Source organism: Sus scrofa, chromosome 13, assembly GCF_054392235.1.
Source record: "Sus scrofa isolate SSC_HxYL_T2T_F1_AM1 chromosome 13, Sscrofa_HxYL_maternal_Yorkshire_Landrace_v2.0, whole genome shotgun sequence".
In the NCBI taxonomy this organism is placed as follows: Eukaryota; Metazoa; Chordata; class Mammalia; order Artiodactyla; family Suidae; genus Sus; species Sus scrofa.
Genome location: NC_139395.1, coordinates 72,049,782 through 72,069,792, shown reverse-complemented (window position 1 = coordinate 72,069,792; position 20,011 = coordinate 72,049,782). Strand labels below are relative to the sequence as shown.

The 20,011-nt window shown below is 38.1% G+C and overlaps 1 long non-coding RNA gene across 2 annotated transcripts in view; it reads left to right on the top strand.

Moving 5' to 3' along the window:
* The window catches only part of LOC146397403 (uncharacterized), a 336,760-nt gene that overhangs the window by 157,743 nt on the left and 159,006 nt on the right, over positions 1 to 20,011 (top strand). Inside the window, exon 1 of one of the 2 annotated variants that reach the window (XR_014823566.1) lies at positions 6,613 to 6,761. The exons of the other annotated variant lie outside the window; for it this stretch is intronic. This is a non-coding gene — a long non-coding RNA (uncharacterized LOC146397403). Of the gene's footprint in view, positions 1 to 6,612; positions 6,762 to 20,011 lie in introns of those variants that run through there. 2 annotated transcript variants of the gene reach the window in all.

The following is a 20,011-nucleotide window of genomic DNA, read 5'->3' as shown; positions in this document are numbered from 1 at the left end:
TACTTAAAAAATTTATTAGCTCCTAAAACCATGGGCCAGTAAATATCTAAGTGTTTTCACAAACATGGTTCTCTCTCTCACTCATGCATGCTAGGTAGCTATTTCTGTTAATGCATTCTAATAAAGGAAAACTTTGAAAAAGTCCACAGAAATTAAAGTTTCTCAAGATGAATCATGATCTAATGATTAAAAATAACAATGTTTTGTAACATGCAAAATTATAACATATTGCAAAAGATAATTGAAATTCCTGCATATGCCTAGGATATTAATATTTTTCCCTTCTTTTTTCTAATTAGATTGATGTAGGTTTTCAAAAATCTGCTCTCCACATGTGCTTAAGGATGCCAGGTTTTTCCTGAGTCACTCTGCCAACTCAGATACTGACTGAATGTCTTCTATTTCAGTGTAGCCTATACACGTGATATTTTGACATCACTGGAATATACTGATATTCTGGGGATGTCGGCACTGATGTGGAAACCTGCTGTCACTATAAGAAAATAATTTATTTACTTAGCATGTTCATGTCTTTATTGACAGTAGTGTCCCTTACAATTCAATCTGATTTATAACATCAATATTTACCTGCCAAAACTGATAGGCTTCTGGAACATGGAAATATTTTGAAGTGCTGCCATGGACTGAATATTTGTGTCCCCTAAATTTGTGTTAAAACTTAACACCAATGTGATGGTATTTGGATATGGGACTTGGGGAGGTACTTCACTTATGAGGGTGGAGTCCCCATGAACTGGATTAGTGCCCTTATGAAAGAATGACCCAAGAGCTCCCTTGCCCCTTCCACCATATGAGGACACAGGAACCAGAGAGCCATCTATCTAACATGGAGGGGAAATGGGCAGCCTGACCAAATACTGAATCTGCTCGCTCCTTGATCCTGGACTTCCCAGGATTCAGTACTGTAAAAAATAAATTTATGTTGTTAAGCCACCCAGTCTGTGGTTGTTTGTTATAACAGCTGGAGCAGATTAAAAGGAGTGTAGACTTTATTTAAGAGCCAGTTCTCTGGAAGCAGAACCTGACCCAGGAGTTTGGCTGCACTTGATTCATTAAGAAAATGTGCTCAGGAGAAAAGAAGTGAGGGAAGCAACATAAGAAGGTGATGGGACCCACAAGAGGTGTTCCACCTTGAGGCCAGAGGGTCAGCATTTTGTGCCCCCACTTTAGTCAGTTTGCTAGAACTGCCTTAATGCCACAGACTGGGTGACTTAAATGACGGAAATGTATTGTCTCATAGTTTTGAAGGCTGGAAGTCCAAGATTTGGGTGTCAATAGGGATGGTTTCATTTGTGGGCTTTAAGGGAAGGATTTTTCCCAGGTTTCCCTCCTTGGCTTGCAGATGGTTGTTCTCTTGCTGCATCTTCACATGGCCACCTCTCTGTGCAGTTAGGTCACTGATGTATCTTTTTATATCCAAACAACCTTTAATTATAAAGACACCAGTCAGATTGGCTGGGGGCCTACCCTGAGGGCCTCATTTTAATTAATCACCTATTTAAAGCCCTGTCTGCAAAAATAGTCACATTCTGAGGTCCTGGAATTAAGCCTTCGTTGTATGAATTTGGGGAGGCAGTTCAGCCCATAGCATCCATCCATCACATCCATCCATCAATCAGTCAGTAGCTCTAGGCCCCCTCTGGGGAGAAGGGTATGGAGTAACCTCCTGTCCATCTCTGGGAAAGCACCTGACCAGCTGGGGGGCTGGAGAGAAATGACAATAGCAGTAGCTAATATTTCCTGAGCCTTACTAACCTACTTCATCAAATTTAGGACCCCTCCCCCCATTAATACTAAGATGCATTATTAGTTTCAGTATTATAAAAAGAAAGAAAGAAAAATGCCCAGGATGGGGGTCTAATAGGAAATGATCACATAAAGCTGGGACACCAAAGAGCTAAATTCTCAGTGTCAGAGCAAATAAAACCACGAGGCAGGACAATGCAATAAGGGACTTTCATATTTCAACCCTGGCATAGGATGAAAGGAAAAAAAAGACAACTCCTACAACAACTAGAACCCGGAATTCCCATCCTGGTGCAGCAGAAATGAATCTGACTAGGAACCATGAGGTTGTGGGTGCAATCCCTGGCCTCGCTCAGTGGATTAAGGATCTGGCTTTACCATGAGCTGTGGGGTAGGTCACCGACGTGGCTTAGATCTGGCATTGCTGTGGCTGTGGCATAGGCCGGTGGCTACAGCTCCAATTAGACCCTGAGCCTGGGAACCTCCATATGCCGGGAGTGAGGCCATAAAAAGACAAAACGACAAAAAGACCAAAAAAAAAAAAAAAAAAAGAACTCGAACCCAAAGCCCTTACTACCATGGCTTTGACTTGCATTCACATGACCAGAGTGGTCCAGAAACCTTGGTTAGAGATTTAAAGTGCTTTCAGGTACGTGATGCTACCAAATGACTTGCAAAAACAAATACAAATCTGGATAAACAGTCAAATAAGATGCCACTGATTACAAAGCATTTCTTCTGAAAATATAAAATAGTGCTAATAACAAGGATAGATACATTCTGGTATATTCCAGGGCTTGTTCTCCAGAGGCTGGCAAATTATAATTCATGGCCCAGCTCTGGCCATCATCTTTTTTTTTTTTTTTTCTTGTAAATAAAGTTTTATTGGAATACAGCCATCCTCATTCATTTATATCATCGGTCTGTGGCTGCTTTTGTGTAGAACTGATCCATTGCAATAGAGACCATATGGTGTACAAAACCAGAAGGAGATACTCACTGACCCTTTACAGAAAAAATATGCTTACCCAAATGGGCTTAACTTTTTTAATTTTCATAATAATTTTATATTGTAGGTATTGTTATATTCCCACTTCATAAATAGGGAAACAGAGGTACCAAGAAAGTAAATGCCTTATACAATGTCATCTAGCCTGCTAAGTGATATAAGAAAGAATTGATCCTAGATGTGCCATTCTTATCTCCAGTAGTTACCTACAGAGAAATCAAGATGTGCAAAGGAAGGGATTGGCTGATAATAGGATCTTTATCACCAGTTTGGGGCATGAGTGAATAAATATAGCTAGGAAGTGGCAGAAGCAAAATTTGAACCCAGGTCACTGAACCTAAATCCCATTATCTCTTGGAAACTAGATTTAAAAATTTAGTTAACAACCAAGGCTGTCTTAACGCCTCCACTTAACTAACTTGCCAGAGTAACTTATACAATTTCCTGTGAAAAAAATATGCTGACTAATGCATCCAGTAGATTACTTTCCAGTACTTTTGTTCCTGGCAGCTGAGGGGGATGCTTCTCATTTGAATTAGTATTTTAATTAACTGATCAACTATCAACTTGATTTCATTGAGGAAGCAGTAATCCATGCACTAGATACAGAACTTTTTTTGGTGACTTAGAGATTCTAAAGATAGAAAAATTTTTTCGCTGACAAATATTTGTTTCCCAATATATACAAAGAAAAGTCATTATTTTTAGTTAACAATTATTAAAATTCCTAGCTGTTTGAATTTAATACTCAGTATAAATCTTAAAATCATTAGAAATTGTGAGTTATATACATAAGCTTCCTAAAAATATCCCACATAAACTCTTTTTAAAAGGGTTACTTTTAAATAATGAGAAATAGGATATAATATTAGGGAATACTAAGAAAATAATAGGAAAAATATTTTAAAAGTTATTACAATCTTTAAAAAATATATGAGCCAGGACTTGATATCAGCAAGAAGAGGGCAAGGTCTTCTGTCCAGTGGGGGAACCTGTGTTAAACTCAGTTTTGGCTCCAGTGTACTTGCTTTTAATCATTATATTCTATTTGCCTTTTCCTGGGAAGTGCCACTCTGCACAAAGTTCTCTACAAAGTGCTTAAGGAGCTTTCTGATTGGAGCAGAGAGGAAGAGACATCTGAGCTAAGTTTTGAGTGGCTCAGGGGAGCTTAGCAAAAAAACAGGGAAGAGAGAAAGAAAGGGGGGTAGGTCAAAGGAAAACAAGTGCAGAGACCAGAGGCATGAAACAGTATGCCTTCTGCAGAGAGTTTAAAGAGGTTCAGTATAAGCAGAGGGTCAGGTCACTGTTGGGACTTGGGGAAGGATGAAACCAGGAAAAAAATACAAGCAGGGTTTGCAGTGAGAAGGCTTTGAATGACAAGGTTGGCCTTCAATCAAGGAGCAACAAGAAGCCACTGAAGAATTTAAACAGTGGGCCAAGAAACTCATATTTTCAGTATTGAAAAATCATCATGGCTGAGGTATATGAAATGTCCTGGAATGGAGAAGGATGATGTCTCTCTGAACCTTCCTTATTAGTGTTCTTTGCTGAACTCTCCCTTGCCTAAGCTTCCTGTGCCACCATGACGCAAAAGCCAATCCTTAGCCCCTTCTTCTCACTCTCCACATTCCCTGTTCCAACTAATCCATTCCCATGACTTAGAATCTCTCAAGCAAACTGAGTCCCTCCCCTGAGGAAGAGCCTAATGCTGAACATTAAAAGCCTGAGGAATCTCAAACTCCATGTTCCCAAATCTGACTCCTAATCCCCAAACCCATATCATGACCTCAAATTAGTAATGCCCTTCCCATTCCATTAAATAGGCAAGCTAGAAAATCAGATTTCCAGGAGTTATCTCATGGTGCAGCAGGTTAAGGATCTAGAGTTGTCACTGCAGCAGCTCAGATTACTGCTGTGGTGCAGTTTCAGTCCCTAGCTGGGGAATTTGCACCTGATTTGGGTGAGGCCAAAAAAAAAAAAAATTTCCTAAATTTTCTCCTTTTCAAGAAAAAAAAGAAAAAAAACTGGGATAAGGATACCTAACATGAGATCTACCCTTTTAAAATTTAAGGTGCAGAATATGGTATTGAAAACTATATGCACAATGTTGTACAACAAATGTCTGGAGCTTATTTATCTTCCATAAGTGAAATGTTATACCTGCTGAAGAGCAACTTCCTATTTCCCCTTCCCCCAGCCCCTGACGACCGCCATTCTACTCTGTGCTTCTATGAATTTGACTAGTTAAATACCTCATATAAGTGGAATCACGCAGTATTTGTCCTTTGGTCTAAATTCCTGTTTTTCTCTCATCACTTTTTCCATTTTGTTCCATTTAAAAATGATATTTGAATTCTGTTAACTCAGCCTATTAATAGCCCTATCTCTGCTTCTTGGTATGGATCCCCAATCTCTTTCACTTTAAGTATGTGCCCTGGTCATCTCCTTGCAGAATAGGGTTCTCTGTGTCCAGCTTTGCCCCTCATCTATTTTCCACGCTCTGATAAGCACAATCTTCAAATTTCATGTTGCCCCTTCCTTGAATCTTCTCTATGTTTCTCCATTGCCTACAAGATAAAAGTCAGCACTGTTTTCAACTCCAAATGTAAATGGGAATCTTCTGAGGAGCTTTCAAAACCTGTAGATATTTGGATCCCAATACCGAGAGACTTAGAGTTAAACACTGGTGTGAGACTCAGAAGTTCCCATTGGTAAAAGATCCCCCAGGTTATTCTGATGTGCAGCTATCAGTGAGAATTACTGCCATGAGCCAAAAAAGCTGTCAATGATTTGCCCATTGCCTACATCTCCAGCTTCTCTCCCAATCTCATCCCACCTGCAATCCATAGCTTGTCCTTCCATGTTCAAATTATGATGAATTTTCAGGTACATCAGTCTATTTCAAGCCCTTGGGCTTTGACTTAGGCCATTCTCTGTGTCTTCAGGGCTCACTTTTCCTCCTCATTGTCTGCCTGACTCTTCTCACCTTAAGTAGAACTAATTATTCCCTCCAATGGCCCACAAGATAAAGGTTTTTCCCGTATTTTAGAACATCTATGACTTTATTGCATTTGTTCTTTATCTATATTCCCCTATGAGATATAACTCCCTGATTTTAATTCAGGTCTAGTTTTGTTCCTAGGGTTTATCCCAGGACCCGATATCTAGAACATCTCAATCTTGGTACTATTGCTGGTTTTTGTTTGTTTGTTTGTTTTTGTCTTTTTGTCTTTTATGGCCGCACTGGTGGCACATAGAGGTTCCCAGGCTAGGAGTCGAATCGGAGCTGTAGCTGCCAGCCTATACCACAGCCACAGCAACGCGGGATCCTTAACCCACTGAGCAATGCCAGGGATGGAACCCTCGTACTCATGGATACTAGTCAGGTTCATTAACCACAGAGCCAGGATGGGAACTCCAACTATTGCCATTTTGGACTAGATAATCCTCTGTTGTGAAGGCTCTTCTCCACAGTGTAGGAAGTTTAGGATCCCAGATCTCTACTCACTAGATGCTAGTAGCACACCTTCTCCCTCTTGTGACAGCCCAAAGTGTCTCTTCTGAGTGGGGTTAGGTGGTAATATCAACTGTGATTGAGAACAAATGAGGTGCTGAAGCTGCCTGAAGGAGGCATATCATCTCCTGTGTAGCGGTTCAGTACATTGGCAGCCCCTGTGAGTCAAGCCTCTCAGTATTTACACCTGGAATGTGCCCTGCCCATACTGAGCCAATGCTTAGTCATGTGACTTGCTTGGCCAATAGTTATCTCCAAGCATGATGATGTGTGTATAGGCTTAAAAGCATTGGTTGGATTGTGGCTTGCCTTTGGAGTTTAGCTGTCCTATGGGAAGTTCAGGCTAGTCTCTGTCAGAATGAGAAACCAAGAGGAAAGAGAGACACCCAGACATTAAGAAGAAAGACCCATCTCTCCCAACAGCCCAGCCACACCCAGCTTTCAATTTATATACCATGTGGAAATGCCCAGGTAAGACCAGAGTCAGAACCTCCAAGCCAAACCTCAAAATTGTGAGAAATAATGAATCATTGTTTTAATCTACTCACCTGTGAGGTAGCTTCCTATGCAACACTGCAGAATGTGGAGATTACTGTAAAGGTCCAGGAGAAGAAACTGAGAATCTGAACTAGGGCAGTGGTATAGGGAATGGAAAACATGGGAGTTAATTTGCTTTTTATGTTGTTTTCTGGGAAATCTACTGTGGATCCTGAAGGATTTGAATTTATAAATAAGTAATTTTACTTGTACACATCTTTAAGGATTTTAAAACCTTTGTATATTGTGGTACTGATTTCCTTATGTGTTTTCCATGCATTGGATGCTTTAAAGCATATTTCATTTAACTCTCATAACACTGAGGTCATTCAGTCTTGTTTCGTAGATCAGGGAGCTGAGCCTCATACAGGCAAGAACTTGGCCTCATCAAACAGTTTGTAAGTGGTGAAACTATTCAGGTAGAGCTTTGTGTGTCTTCCAAGACATTATTTTCAGCACTCTACTATATTTTCCAGAAAGGGCTTTGGTATAACTTTAGATCCTCTTTATTCTTGATGGCAGGAAAGAAAAGCTATTTACTTTTCCTTTTTATTCCTTTCATTCTCAACAACTCCTTCTCCTGGTTTGTTCCTATCTCTGGTACATCTTCATTTCCTGAACCACATAAGCTGTAGGGAAATGAATGTGGACCTGGACTTCCAGCCTATCTTCGGAGCTGTTAAATGCCTACCATCAGTTGATTAACCTCTTACTTGTCTCCCTTCCTTCACACCTGAGGGAAATTTAGTTCTTGCCAGGTAATCTCGGGGCTTTTTGTGATGCAAAATCAAGAGGTCAGTTAGAAAGTCAACGTGAGTAGACAGAAACTAGAAGTGTGCTTCCACAGAAGGCATGGATTTGAGGAGAGGGATGGTGGGCGTTGGGGGTAGGGGTCAGCTCCAAAAGGAAACATGTTCATTTTTGGCCTTTTGATAAGTCAAGTTTATACATTCCTTTCTGCATGTGGCTCACAGCATCACAGCCACTTAACTGAAGACTATACACTTCCCTGAGAAAAACTCAAGACAAGGAAACTACCCCAAAGCTGGACTTCTCATGTGGCTCACGCATGACTACTCAGCATTGCTTCTACTCCGTAAAGTGCAGGAATGTGCTTAGTCATCCTTATCATTCCTGCAGCTGTGGGACCTTATGTGGAGGTTTGTCTCTTCCCCATCAGCAAAAGCAGGATCAGAAATTCCCATCTGAGAAGCTGTTGTTGATGAGCTATCAATTGAAACATGGATTTTTGTGATTTCAGACTAAGTGAACAGCAGCTTGCAGTCCTGCCTTCTTCGGGAAACAACTGCATAAAAGTCCCAGTCATCTTTTGGTCTAAATGTTCCTTTTCACATTTAAATTTCTTAAGATCCCATGAACATTGAGAGCCCATTTGGATTTGCTTAATTGGAAAGAGTTGTGTGTCCATTTGTTTTCCAAGGTGAGAAGGGACTAATATACAACTTGTAGTATAGAAAAGTGCTACTTAATTGACTGCATTCATTTAAGTTGACAAGGTTCAAAATAAAAAAATAAAAATTTGGTGCTCAAATCTAGGCCAATGTCAACTGAGACAGAACTTTTCTTTCTTTATTTAATCTGGCACATGGCCAGCAGGGGGCACTGGTTTAAAATCAGAATGCTTGCTCACTGAATAGTTTCAGTGTTATTAGATGATTTTTCATTTCAAGCCATTCTCTAACTGGAATGGCTATTTGAAAATGATATATACATTGGCTTTAGTAAATTATTTAGGAATTTAAAATTATCATTTCCAATATGAATGCAAACTAGGTTCTGTACCAAATCTATCCAATACAGTAGCCACTTGCCATGTATGCTATTGAGCATGTAAAACACGGCTATTTTTAAATTGAGATGTGCTGTAAATATAAAATACAGAACTAGATTTCAAACTTTTAGTACCAAAATGTAATGTAAAATACCTCATTATTTTTATATTAATTACCCGTTGAAATATTTCAATATATCATGTTAAAAAATTTTAGCTGTTCCTTCTTACATTTTAAAAATATGGTTGCTAGAAAAGTTACAGATGTGGCTTGCATTATATTTTCTTTTTTTATGAGGAAGTGTTTTCTGATTATAATTTTGTGTTTTTTGTTTTGTTTTTGGTCTAGTGTATATTTTTGCTTTCTCTCAGTGTTACTCATTTTTCCAGATAATTCCAGAAACCAGAAAGCCCAAATGAGACAGTGGCATTATGGAGTTACCTGAAAATTATTTTTTAAAAGTATAAGGCAACTCTCAGCATGCTTGCTGTCACTCTGAGAGTTTATTTGAACTGGGAGAGTTTTCTGAACCTAAAAGTATGCAATAAAAAACAAGAAAGTTTTATTTGACTAAAAAAGAATACTGTTCTTTATTAAATTCTGAGGTTTTTCAAATCACAGTTTATTGTTGAAAAAAAAAATCACTAAGCCTCTACTTTATGCCAAAGACATTTACATAATTACCTCATTTAATCCTTGCAAAAAAGTTTGGCAAGAGTCAGAATTAGTCCCATGGTACAGATGAAAAATTGAGACTCAGGTTATGCAGCTTTGCTGAGACCACATAGCTGGGAAGTGACAAAACTCCTATTTGTTGAACATGTATGTATGTCTCCAGCAGATGCAGAAGAACACCCTGTGTTTGGCATTGATGCTAGCAGGTGATAGTGAGAGGGCTCTGCTTGCTCCCAGGTGGTCATTAGCTTTATAAATAGCAAAGCAGGGATCTGGCTGCTTGAGAGCAGGGACATCACTATCAACAGTCATGGGAATGCTGAATAAATCAGAGACAGAGTGTGTGCACATAACTGAAAGCGTGTCTCTTTTGTGATCTTAATAAGATAATGTTTCATTGTTCTCAACTCTGGCTAAGTCCTATTTTCAGCAACAAAAGAACTGCTTTGGAACTATAAATAGTCTGCTGATGAGACAAACTGAGTTCATTAGAAAGTTCAGGCAGAAAAGAAAAGTTAGAGGGAAAGCAGAATTTATCAGCACAGTTGAGACTCTTGGCTTACTAAGGTGTCATTTTCTCCACAACTGAATTCCTGAGCACAGGGAAACCATCTTTTCTGTCATCACCCCTACTGTTCTCTAGCGTAGACACCAGGGCAGTAATTGCATTCATGGCATCTTTGTAATTTCCTAGATTCTAAAGGAGCCAGCCCCAAACAAGTGCAGAGCAAGCTGGAGGAGGCAAAGTGAAACTCAGCCTACTAAGAATACATACCTGTATAAAGGCTGAACTGATAATATTTATTGAGCAGTGGCTACTAGACAGATAGGTTCAAAGTACTATTTCCCTTAATGCTAATTCATATTAAGAAAGCAGCCCAGTAGCTTGTTTTACTTTACTGAAGAGGACACTGAAGCTCAGAACATTTATGGCATCTGTTAGATTAGGATTTGAGCCACTGACTCACCTTTACACCATCCTTTCTTCCTCAAAATCTTCTATCATCATGAAACAAAAAAAGCTATTTTCTTTCTCTGATCCCTTCTGGAAAAAAATGCCAAAACTCTTTAGATACACTGGATGTTTTTCCCCATTTTCATTCATTAACAAAAAATTGGTACCGAATGTAAATCCATGTGTTTATGAAGGCAGTTGCTTCCTGCTCCCCTCATTTTGCCATTTGTTCTGACTTGAAGAAAGGAATAACTAAGAGCCACCTTTACTGCTGTAATTGGATTTTTGCCATCAGAAATGGCTTTGTACAATTGTATTCTAGAAGAAATAATACACATTTTGGGTTTAGTTTTATAGAACCTATTTAAAGTAACCTTAGAGTTCTTGAATTTTATCTAGTAATGCATTATATTCAAGACTGGAAACTTGCTTGTAACTCACTAGGAAAAAGGCTAATTTGAGAATCTTTCTAATCTTGTCTTCCACCTTCACAGTGAATGGTACCCACCTGAAATTTACATTTTTAGTCATCTTGAACTCTGCATAAAACATCTCAAAATGGTCTTATCAACAAACTGCAGGAACCATAAAGATAATTTGGCCTCCAAAATCATTACTGAAGCACTTTGGTGTCCTTTGTGTTGTTGAGAGATTTTGTCATTTCTTTAGGATGCAGCTTTTACAGAAAATCTTTAAGGACTGTGCTTATTGTACATATGGTATTAGATGAAAAGAAAACTATGAATATTATTTTTTATTAACGACATGGAGTTTGGATTTTTAAGAGGAACTGTTTAGTTGGCCACAGTTGTAGAATTGAGCTTTCAACTTATACTGGGGAAACAAAAAGAATGTTGAGCATGGTCTGGGAATTGAAGTAAGTATGGGTGAGAGGCCGTTTTTGGCTCTGGTTTGACATTTCCTAGAGAAAATGGAATATATCTCCTAACCATAGAAATTTAACAGTTATTTGGAGCTGTATGAAATTATACAATGTCCTTTTATTAGAAATAATCCAAAACAGAGCATACAGTTTGAGATCAAGATTGTGAATATACTTTTTCAGGATAACCTCAGTTCTTTAAGATGTGAGTGACCATAATCCCCAGAAGGAATTATGGTAGATTATTCTCATAATAACGAAGAGTATTTCTAGTACAAGTTTTCAAACCGGAGTTTTATGAATTTGTACTGTCTCAAAAATTCGAATAAAATCTGTTTTGTTTTTCTTATTTTTAAAAAACAAATGTCCAATCCTGCCTGTTCAAACCTTAATTGGCATGTGAGTTACATGAGCATGTTGTGAAAAAGCAGATTCTGATTTAATGGCCCTGGGATGGGACCTGAGATTAATAATTTCCAGCAAGTTCTTCAGTGATGCCCATGATGCTAGCAAGCTCACTACACTTGGAGGTGGAGGCAGAAGGCCACTGCCACATCTGGCCTTGCTTTCTATCTCTGTTCTCATTCAATCCAACTGCAACTCTCTTGCTTCTACTGTCAAACACCAGGCCTGATAACACCACATCTCACCCACCTGAATAGGTAAGACCCTAGATCAAGCCAATGTCACAGCCTTCCTATTACTCTCCTTACTTCCTAGGTTCCTAAATGACTTTTCTCTTGGAGCTGTGCCCTTGATCCAGTAGAGTCTTCATACAAATGGCAAAGAGATCATTTTTAAACATAAATTAAATAATATCAAACTTAATCATAATTATCCTCCACTTGTTTCCCAGTCCATTAAAAACAAAATTTAAATTCTGCCAACAGTTAGACCCTCCATTTTCTGGCCTAATTTCCTCTTACACATTGTCTCCTATTTCTCCCTTGCTTTTACGCCATACCAGCCATACTGGCTGCCTTGTTATTCTTTCAAAAAATGAAGTATATTCTCACCTCAGGACCTTTGCACTTATTTCCTCTTCCTGGAAAATGAGTTTTCCAAATTTTGGAATGGATCATTACCTTACATGATTTAGTTCTCTGTTCCTCTATCTTCTTGTCCAATAAACCTCCCACATATCCTATATCTGTTTCTTCTGTTCCAGTTATTATGGGTGCTTAAATAATCACCAAAAAATAAATAGCTTCAAACTAAAACATTAACTTTGTTCTCTAATCTAGAGTCTGGTCAGGGTCTGGTGGGAATAGCTCATTTCTGTTCCACTCAGCTTTGGCTGCAACGCCTGAAAGGCCGGGCGCTGGAATCATCTGAAGGCTCGTTCACATACGTGCCTCATACCTGGCCTGAAAAGACTCAACAGCTGGGCTCAGACGTCTGTCTCTATCTCTCGTGGTAGCACCACATGGTTTTTCTCTTAGCTGCTTCAGATTAGCCAGACTTGAAAACATGGGGGGAGTTGGGAGAGCCAGGTGGAAGCCAAATGGCCATTTGTGACCTAGCTTCAGAAAATGTCTGCCAAATTCTGTTTATTGGAAGCAAGTTGGTAAGGATGGCCCAAATTCAAGAGAAATTAAATTCCACCTTTTGGAGGAGGGTTATCAAAGAATTTGCAAACACACTGTGAAAACCATTGCATATTCCAAACTCCTTGTCCTGTATCTTTGCTAGCACTGCTCACTAGGCAAACTCACACTCTTCTTCATGCCTCTTACTAGAATTAAAGTCCAGTGAGGGAAGGGACTTGGTCTTTACTACTGTATTTCCAGCAACTTAAACTGCTGGGTAAAGAGTAGGCATTTAAAAATATTTGATGATATGTTTATTTAATAAACCCACTTTGTCTGCATCATTCAGTTGAATTCCCATTTACTACTGTTACTAATTGAGTTCATATAGGAAATTTTCTTAGAATAGTGCAGCTCACCTGGTTTAAGCTCAACACTAGGTGACATTAATACACACCTAATGCATACCTTAATGCACACCTAAATCTTCATAGGGATTACTTTATTAAATCTCCAGAGACATCTGCAAGATGCTACTGTTACTAAGCTCGTGCTTAGTAGCAGAATTGGAATTCAAAACCAATCCTGCCTGATTCCAAAGTGTAAGCTGTCAATCTTCCTCTATGGTTTCTTTCACTTATTTATATTGGCAAGAAGATGGTTTTGGATTAAGAAACCCAGAAACTTCTGGCTATGTTTCACTTTCTGAGTCTTTTCAAGAGGGCCATACTGTAAGCTTCAAATGAGTTATCCATGAGAATGGCTTGGCAAACATACACTGCTAAAGGAATATAGTATAATCCTTAATATTTTCTTATGTATCTCAAACATTGTGGTAGACATCTGTGTGCATACTTCATCCTAATTTGTAACTTTTTGTTTTGAGGACATGACAGAATGTGCTTGTCTATGCTTCAGTGTCTTAGACAAAGTGTTTGATAAATATTTGAGGGTTTTAAATGAGTGGGGTCCAAAAGTCCACATGTGAAGAATGATCTTAAAATTTTAAAAATGAGTTCTTATCATGGCTTAGCAGTAGCAAACTCAACTAGTATCCATGAGGATGCAGGTTTAATCCCTGGTCTCACTCAGGGGGTTAAGCATCTGGCGTTGCCATGAGCTGTGGCGTCGGTTGCAGACGTGGCTTAGACCTGCATTGCTGTGGCTGTGGTGTAGGCCAGCAGCTACAGCACTGATTCGACCCCTAGCCTGGGAACTTCCATGTGCCATGGGTGTGGCCCTAAAAAGACAAAAAAAAGAAAATTATATGTATTATATGTATTATATCCATATATGTATTATATCCATAGTTAATTATTTAGAACACAAATGCCTCAAGTTTTCTGAGACATAGTTGAGGTAATTGTCATTAAATTGCCGCTTGGCTTACTATGTATGGAATCGTGCAAGGATAAGGATAGAAAGAGTGGAAGACATGGTTCAGAATTCTGATATTCTTCTTAATAGAAGGGACAGACTCCTAAAAGTTTCTATTTTAAGTCTTCATTTCCTTATCTGTAAAATGAAAGTTATAATACCAACCTCATAGGATTGATGAAATATCATGAAAATGCTTTGAATGAATGATGTAGTGTGAAAATATAAATTGTCATCCAATCTAGGAGTAGGCTAATTTCTACTCATTTGAGAGAGTGAGTTGTATATATTAGTAATTCTTTAAAAAGTTACTAAAGGTCCTTTTATTTCTTCTATGTTTTATTTCGATATAATTGATAGAACATCGTATAACTTTAAGGTGTAAAACATGTTGACACAATCCACTTAATTATGGTAACAGGACTGCCACTGTAGCATTATCTAACAGCTCAAGCACATCACATAATTGTCATTTATTTTTTGTACTGAAAAAAATTAATTAAATTAAATAATTCTTAAATATACAGTTCAATATCATTGGCTGAAATCATTAGACTGAGTATTTTAGCTTCCTAGTCACAAATTTGTACTATTAAACAGTGTATACCCAATTACTCCAGCCCCTGGTAACCACCGTTCTACTGGTCTCCTGAGTTTAGCTTTTTGAGATTCTATGTATAAATGATATCATATAGCATTTGTCTTTGTCTGACTTATCTCAGCATAATGCACTAGAGGTCCATCTGCATTGTTACAGATGGAAGGATTTCCTTCTTTTTCATGACTATAATGTTCCATTGCCTATATAAATGGTATCTTCTTTATCCATTCATCCATTGATGGATACTTAGGTTATTTGCATATCTTAGCTATTATGGACAGTGCTGCAGTAAACATAAGAATACAAATAGCTTTTAATATCCTGTCTGCATTTCCTTTGGATATATGCCCAGAAGCAGAATGGATAGATCATTTGGTGGTTTTCTTAACTTTTTAGGGAATCTCCGTAAGATTTCCCTAGTGACTGAACCAATTTATATACACAGGGATTTACTTTTCTCTGCATCTTTGCCAGCACTTGTTATGTCTGGCCTTATAGATGATTGCCATTCCAGCAGGTCAGAGGAGATAGCTCATTGTTTTGATTTGCATTTCCCTGGCGATTATTGATTTTGAGCATTTTTTTCATGTACTTGTTGGTCTTTTAGAAATTGTTAAACTTGGAATACAAATTGTTTTTTATTATATAGAAAACTTTTATGTGAAAATATTAACCACAAATGTAATGGAGGGATTCCAAATCTTTCAAAATTGTTACTAGGGAAAATAGAACATGGCCTGTGAGTCTTTTGTCTCCCAAGTATCAATCTTCAATTGCATCCTTACTAACAGGTGTATGATTTTATTTGGTGTGGAAATATGACTTGCCCCAAGGGAAAATTCATAATGGATTTATGTCTATTTTATTTCCTTTGCTAGATGTGTGCTCAGTCATGGATCATTAGACTTGATTGTGTAATATGATTACAGTCAGTGAAATACAAGTGGAAGTCTACTCCAGGACTTCTAGGGAGGGGATGCTTTCTGTTAAGATGAAATCCTGCTGCTCCATTTCTTTCTTTGCTGTTTGAACTTTTGATGCTTTCCTCATATATATAACAGTGCAAAATAGATCCATAAAGTAAAAATGCACCCTCATCTAATAGAATCCTGATAAAATTGAGCCTCTCAATAACCCTCGTACAGTCTACCTACAGATGGGTTAAATAAACAAAAGAATTCTACAAGTAAAGCCATTCTCCATTTGGTTATTGGTGTGATTACTTGGAATTTACTACATCCTAACTGAAGTGTTAATACTACTCAAAAACCTGGAAAAGAATGGTCATAAAGCAAGGGTTTTATTTATTATATTGAAACAGTAGCATTTTGAAAGAAGCTATTTTTATTCTAGCAAAAATAGGAACAAAAAAAAGCCCAAAAAAGCAAAAATTCTAGGTTTCCCAGTCTTAAGCCAGCCAGACATCCAGAAGTGTTGTTCTCATAAGGCAACAATAAAATTTCACTTTTATTTAGTTACATTGAGTGTGACCAGTTAAGAATAAGGACAATGAAAAGACCAATTTTCATATTACTATGCATCAGTCCTATTTAGTGTTATTTAGAGCCTCTGTGTGAATTTGCTCTTTGAAGTTTTGTGAAGGAACAAAAACATTGTGAAGGAACCGAAAGAAGTTCAGGGCATCTGGATCCAAGCTACTCAGTAGAAGTGAAAGCAAGAAGAAGAGCATGTGAGGCCAACATGGAAAGTTAGGATTCTGTCACAGTAACAAGGAGTAATTGTAGTTTCTTATGGAGGGATCTAATGAGACATACACATTAAAGAAACTTTGCTGACCGCAGCATAAAGAATAAGGTAGAGGAAGTGACCACTTGGTGGTTGATGTAATGGTGGCAAAGAGAATAGTAGTCCACTTATGGGCCTGGAAAGAAGAGACTGTGTATGAAAACAGCTGAAGGAAGTACATTAAAAACAGGAGTTTGTGTTAGGTTAGATAGAGATGTAAAGGCGATAGGAGTAGTTAGAATAACAGAAACATAGGAATTTCAGATTTAAGAAAACCAGAAGACAGAGGAACTCTTTGCTAGGATTGGCAAATTAAGCCAAATGCTAAAGAGAAAAAACATGAAAAGAAAAAGAATGATACAGAAGACACTGATGAATATGCAAAGAACATGTTGCTATAAGGGAAGCCAGACCAATATGGGCTGAAGAGGGAGTAGACAGAGAGTTGTCAGAGATAATGTAGGCAGATAAATATTAAAGAAATAGAGAAGAGATGAGTTAACTGGAAGAAAATGGAAATGGAAGCTGGAAGGGAAGTTTTTATTTGAATAGAAGAGAACTGGGGAAGTTTCATGGATCCATCCTGAGCAATGATTTCCTTTATTCTCATCTCCTACAAATCATTACACTAAGACACATTTCTGCTGTTAGCCTTTCTTTTAGACTCACTTGGTAGCAGTGCAGACAATACAAAGAAAGATGGTAAAAACCCTATGAGAACATCCAGAGGTGGCATTGTCACATAGAAACCAAAAGGGACTATTTTAAAATTGAAAACAACAAAAGTGCAACCTCACTGAGACTCTGGTACTTGTAGTCCCCTCTGCCATAGCAGACATTTCTCAGAGGCTGCTGCCAGTTTCCTGGGTGCCTTGCTTTGGACTTGGGACCCCCCTGCAGAAAAGAGAAATCTCCAGTGTTCAGCCTCCCTTCTCAAGGGGCTTCCTGTTTCTTTTCACTTTTCACAGAAAGCCATCTAAGCTTTTGTTTAACTTCCTTTTGTTGAAGGTAGGTCCATTATTACAAATAAGGAACCTAATAGCTTGTGTGTAGAATTGTATATCAACCTGAGAAAACCAACTGTGCTCATGGTAGACATGCTTTCCTATTCACAAAATCTATTTCCTCTGGGTCCTGGGTACTGAACCCACATTTTTCAGCCTCCCTTGCAGTTAGGTGTGGTCAAGTACAATGTGAAATGTGGGCAGCAGGGATATTTGTCACATCAAACCTTTAAGTGTTTTCCCATGTTCTTCTTTTCACCTACCTAGAATGGATACAAAGCCCAGGCAAATTTGTTAATTTGAAGATAATGCTGTCAAAAGGTGGAATTCTGTGTCCCTGATTTAGCATGTGGAGGATGGTCACCTGAAAACCAGAAATATTTATCAGCAAGACATAAACTTCTGTGGTATTAAGCCTCTGAAATTCTAGGGTTTAATCCTTAAAAATATCCAAAATAGTAATAAACACATCATTTATAGTGATAATATGTGCCATGTGTTATTTGCTATGCCATTCTATATGACTATTACATTGTAACTTCAGCTTCAAAGTAAAAGGAAGCCCTTGATGCATTTTTAAATCTATATGTATAAAACATCTGATGAATGTATGGCTAAGATAGTACTTAACAGTATTCTAATTCACAATAACATTTTAATTATTTGAAAAATCAGATGTTCTAATATGCATAGGTAAGTTAAAATTTTAGAGTTTTTATGTGGTAGGGCAGCAGGAAGGATTGAGGCAGAGGCTGGAGCAGTGAGATTGCAAGCAGGGTTTATTTATTGACCAACAGAGTGGCCTGGAGCATGGAGCAAGTAAAATTCTGGCCCCCTACCCTTGGGAGAGAATCAGTTTTTAAAGGCAGGGGGTCATGTGCTGAGTTCTGTAGGTCTGGGATGGCAGTTGAGATCATAGTATAAATTTAACTTTCTCCTTGGGGCTGTATTTGTCCTTGGAAAGTCAACCACTACATGTGGTTGGTTGTTTTGCCTATGAGATCTGATAAGGTAGAGACTGCAAGTATGGGCCAGAATGGATCAATGTGTCATGTGGACTTACTCTTTTTTAGGCCTTCATTTTAGTTTCCACCTAAGATAATGAAAAAGGGAAAGGTTCTTTCCTGTTAAAGTAAGTCCAAGTTACAGAAGTAGATCATAATAAAAATTTGCCTGACATGTCTGTCACTTGGCATAACCTATTTAAAATGAACAACTCAAAACCAGCAAGGCTTGACCTAAGTATATATGCACAATCTTGAATATTCACATTATGGTTCATTGACAAGGCAGTGAGCTTTGCAACAAGATTGACAACAAAAAGAAAAATGATGGGGAAAATTGCCTTACTTACCTGCTACAGTACTCTTGATTGCCAACTGTAATTTTATGGTTCATTTGAAGAGGGGGGAAAAGTTTGACCGTCAACTTATGGAGTTTTATTTCATATTGCTATGAAGAATAATTTGCTTGAATCACTCTTTAATGAAGCCACTATTATTGTGTGTTTTTAAAGCATCATCAATTTTCATCAGTTTTACTCCTAATGGAGTTATGTGGGTAAAATATTTAAAGGTTATCAGGCACTCTGAGATGTGAATTCACTGTAGAAAAGTAAAGATGTTAAAATTACACAGGGGTGACACAAGCTATTTTCTGAGTTACCGCTTGATATAGCACGGGATTTGACTGGGTAATTGAGGTAAATAGCATTGCTGTTAGAGATGTCATGATAGATCAGATAGGGGTCAGAAAACATAACAACTTTAATCATCCTTTAACATAAGAGAAGGCTGCTCTGAAGTACTGTGGGGATGCCCCCATTTAAAATCATATTTCCCCATTCTACTAATAGTACTAAAATTCTTCAAAGGACACTTCCCTACTCAAAACGTTTGAATAGTTTCTCATTATTTAGAAAGGTGCTGTTCAATACTGCAGCTACTTGCCACATGTAGTTATTCAAATTTAAATTCATTAAAAGTAAAATAAAGTGTTCCCATTGTGGCTCAGTGGTTAATGAATCTGACTAGGAAGCATGAGGTTGCAGGTTCAATCCCTGACCTCTCTCAGTGGGTTATGGATCTGGCATTGCCGTGAGCTGTGGTGGAGGTTCCAGATGCGGCTTGGATCCCGAGTTGCTGTCGCTGCAGTGTAGGCTGGCAGCTACAGCTTCAATTAGACCCCTAACCTGGGAGCCTCCATATGCCACAAGTGTGGCCCTAGAAAAGACAAAAAAAAGAAAAAAAAGTAAAAAAATGCAGATCTCAGTCACAATAGCCACATTTCATGTGTTAAATGCTTTCAGAGGGCTACTGTGTTAGACCATAGCACTCTAGATTTCCATTTGCTCTGAAAGTTCTCTTTGATAACTTGGATCTAGAGCTCTACTACCTGATAGGAGACCCATTAACCACATATGGATACTGAGCACTTGAAATGTGACTAGTCTACATTGACATGTGCTGTGAGTCTGAAATACCCAACAAATTTGGAAAACAGTTCAAAAAGAATACTGCATAATATCTCAGGAAGCCTGTGTGCTATTTACATGTTGAAACAATGATATTATATATATATATATACACACACACACATACATAGTAAAATACCTTATGAAA